Source organism: Syngnathus acus, unplaced genomic scaffold (assembly GCF_901709675.1).
Source record: "Syngnathus acus unplaced genomic scaffold, fSynAcu1.2, whole genome shotgun sequence".
Classification (NCBI taxonomy): Eukaryota; Metazoa; Chordata; class Actinopteri; order Syngnathiformes; family Syngnathidae; genus Syngnathus; species Syngnathus acus.
The window spans coordinates 166,250-170,455 of NW_023590222.1; the positions used below are offsets into that span (position 1 = coordinate 166,250).

Consider the following 4,206-nt stretch of genomic DNA (forward strand, 5'->3'; position numbering starts at 1 on the left):
CAATTTTTATAGTCTTTGGTATGACCCGGCCGGGTTACTTAAGTCCGTAAACATAAAATTATTTCAGAAAAAAGATCATCTTTGGGAACAACCGGATGTTATTCTGCCGGTCAGTATCACTGCACATGCAGTAGCAAACTCAATAGCGAAGAAATATGTGAGACTCTCAACTGGATCACCAATATTTGAGTGATGTTCCAGTTATTTATCACAATTATTTATTATTATAATAATAATATATATAATATATATAATAATTATTTATTTATTATTCACAATTGTCATGGTGATCTTTCTGGTGATTTCTTAACTAGGCTGGATGTATTTTTTTTGTTGGCGTTGATTTCTCCGACTGCCCAGAAAGGCACCACCGCGATCAGTTAGGTTAAAATGAAAAGAGAGGAAAGTGACGTTGTAAAGAACCATCCGTGACAAGATTTTCTTCAAAAATTGTTGTACCATGATTTTCTTCACAAAAAAAAAATAAATAAAAAAAAATTGTACCCATGTATAATGCGCACCCCAGATTTTAGGACAATAAATTAGTTAAATTTTGCGCATTATACATGGAAAAAAAACGGTAATTTGATTATGCCATAACCCAGATTCGAATCGAACACAACGGAATTAAACACTACACGATTGTATGCAAGAAGGGGCAGCACATCATGAAAAGGAACTCCGCCGTGTCCCAGAAACCAAACAACAACTCCGTAAGGAAAGACAAAAACAGGCTCCAGCACGACCACAACCCACCACCACTTTCCCCTGCCCACACTGCACAAAAATATGTGGATCCCGGATCGGCCTCTACGCCCACCTGCGGACCCACAAGTAGACGACCCTGAGAAGAAGACAGTCATACTCGTCCCGAGTGTCCGCCGATGATGGTGTGTGTGTGTGTGTGTGTGTGTGTGTGTGTGTGTGCGTGTGTGTGTGTGTGTGTGTGTGAGAGCGAGAGAGAGCGAGAAAGAGTGCGAGAGAGAGAGAGAGAGAGCGCGAGAGAGAGCGAGAGCGAGAGAGAACGCTCAACCGTAGCGTGCCGCCGACCGCCCAACTGCACCGCGCTGGTCGCATTATTGTGACAGAGCCGTCGCTGAAATTTAGAAAATATTTTAAAGTTCTGATGTACTTTCTAAAATTTAAGTGGATCTCAGTGCGCAGGGAGCTTAATTTGGTGCGGTCGCGCAACCGCAGCGCGCCGGGCGCTCACTGTCGCATTGCTTAAAGAGCGCCTTTGTGTTTTAGGATGGCTTTACTGCTCCCACTTGCTTTCTTTGGAGGCATGATTAGGGGTTAATACAATCCTCAAAGTAACGAAATTACAATAACGAACGGAGTCAGTCGGCATCCGGGCCGCGCGGTCGGGTTTTCTCGGGTCCTTTCGGCTCATCTTGCGAGGTTCAACCTCCGAATTTTGTTGGACAACCGAAGCAAAAAAATCTCGAATTCTTTTGTTCGAATTCCGATTTGTTCGAGAACCGGGACGTTCGAAAACCGAGGTTTGACTGTACTCCCAGACTTCCCTGCCACTTGTGCGCTGTACAGAAAGCCAATTATGGGACTAAATTGGAATAGCTGGTCTCTGGACACTGGAAAAACTGGTTTCAGATACCCAGCAATTGACACATTAGCAATTAAAAAAAAGAAGAAAAAAAAAAAAAAAAAAAAAGAATTCAAAACTTCTGGCTCCCACACCAGCATATGCCTGCCATGGTCTGGACCTTGTGGTTCCATAGTGTAATGGTTAGCACACTGGACTCTGAATCCACTGGTCCGAGTTCAAGTCTCAGTGGAACCTCAACCTTTTTTGCATTTACCTATTCCTATCTATACTGCTTGTGAGCTGCTCTATAAAACCATATACGTAACTTCCATGAATCAATGGCATGAGTTCCATAGTGTAGTGGTAAGTGCTCTGGACTCTCACCCCAGCGACCCGAGTTCAAGTCAGATCTAGCATTTTTGCACCAGTTGTTGTTGATGTAGACACACAGCCCACCTCCTCGGGATTTACCGCTTAGTTCGCTGTTTCTGTCGGCGCGGAATGTAGCGAGCCCCTCCAGGCTAACGGCGTTGGACGGTATTGATGAGTTTCAGCCATGTCTCCGTCAGGATGAGAGCGCAGCAGTTTTTAACCTCCCTCTTTGAAGAGAGTTCCAGTTGTAGATGGTCCATTTTATTATCCAGTGAGCGGACGTTGGAGAGGAAGATGGATGGAAGCGGCGGTTTGTAGGGGTTAGCTTTAAGCTTAGCCGTTAGCCCACCTCGACAGCCGCGCTTCCGCCGCCGGTCACACCGCCTACGCTTACTCCTCCTCCGGCGTGTGCTGCCCGGCGAGCCCGCTGCATTGTGAGCTTCTGGGGCTAGTGCCCGAAGCACTCCGAGGCTACGTAAACAGACTAGGGTAGTTGTGGCTACGAGTCCGAAAACACTTGATGACCGTACCTCCAGCAGGCGCTGGCGATCATATACTAACCTACTGGATGGATAAACTAAACTTTGTGTTGTTTGTAGTGTCCTAGGCGACATATTTTGTGAAAATGCTCGTCGGTTGTCGAGAGCCGTTGCAGCCGCAGCCAACCGGGACGCCGCCATCTTGAATCTTGAATTAGCCCCAAGCGGCTTGCTAACCGCGATGAGCCAGTTAAGACGCATAGCCGTCCCAAGCCATCTCGGCCTACTGGCTCTCGCATCTTGGTCATAGGTGACTCCATCACACGAAAAACACCACACTTAAAAATCCAGCCACGGTAATGTGTATCCCTGGAGGCAGAGCATAGAAGCTAATCTAAGGGCGCTAGCTCGCAATAGGTCTAGTCAACAGCGTAGGTCCAACAACACTAGCCACTCGGATATAGTGATACACGGTGGCTCCAATGATATATTTCAAGCATATATCGGCTCTATTGATAATCTTACAAATGGATTTAATGCGACATTGTTAAATGCCATCGACTCGGTAGTGCCACTACGTCTGAAAACTCGCCGTAGAAAGCCTACTACACGGTTCACAGGTGAAACACGGACGCTTAAGCAATTATGTAAAAAGCATGAACGAAAATGGCGTTGAACCAAACTTGAGGTTTTCCATCAGGCATGGCGCGATAGCCTCCTGAAATACAAAGATGCGCTTATTTTAGCAAAAACTAATTATTTCTCGCAAATTATTAATCTCAATAAAAACAATCCTAAATACTTATTTGATACAGTGGCAAAGCTGACGTGGTGCCATCCGACCTCCGATAGCTCCTTCCACTCAGCCGACGGGTTCATGAAATTTTTCGCTTGAAAGATTGAATCCATTAGGGATGAGATCAAGATGACAGTTCCAATCGCTCAGTCGAGACCGCCCATTACCGGCGCTGACGAACATGCAATAACCCTATCAAATTTTAAAAGTGTGTCCGTTGAAAGGCTCACGCAATTGGTTAGTGCGGCTAAGCAAACGACATGTTCACTCGACCCGCTCCCAGCCAAACTATTTAAAGAATTACTTCAAATTTTAGGACCGTCCGTCTTAAATATAATTAATCTGTCTGTCTCCTTTGGACAGCCTTTAAAACCGCTATCATTAAACCGCTACTTAAGCGACCAAATCTCGACCCGGACTGTCTCAGTAATTATAGGCCGGTTTCAAATCTCCCATTCGTAGCAAAACAACGAGTAGTCCATGGTAATGCGACCTCTGAGCTCTATAACGTCACTTGTGGTGTCCCGCAGGGATCGGTACTCGGACCAATTCTATTTAATATGTATATGATTCCGCTTGGGGACATAATACGTAAATATAACATTAGTTTTCAATGTTAGGCGGATGACACTCAATTATATATGCCGTTATCGATGACAAATCCGCAGGACTGTTGTAATCTTGAGGCGTGCCTTGCGGAGATCAAGCAATGGATGTCTCTCAATTTCCTTCGTCTTATCCCAGATAAAACTGAGATGTTGATAATTGGTCCAGCTTGTTATCACCACTTATTTAAGGAAACCACTATAACTATGGATAACTGTACTATCACTCAGAGCGATACTGTAACTAATCTCGGGGTAACATTTGACCAAACGCTCTCCTTTCAAAAGCACAATAAGAACATAACTAAAATTGCGCTTTTTCACCTCCGTAATATTCGTAAGATTCGTCCGATTCTCTCGTGATGCGGAAACTATTATACATGCGTTTATTATGTCGCGCCTGGACTA

General features: G+C 44.9%; 1 non-coding gene across 1 annotated transcript; it reads left to right on the forward strand.

Moving 5' to 3' along the window:
* Window positions 1-1,729: 1,729 nt before the first annotated feature.
* On the forward strand, window positions 1,730-1,801 carry trnaq-cug. The gene has a single exon. It is a non-coding gene; the product is annotated as a tRNA-Gln (tRNA).
* Window positions 1,802-4,206: the final 2,405 nt, after the last annotated feature.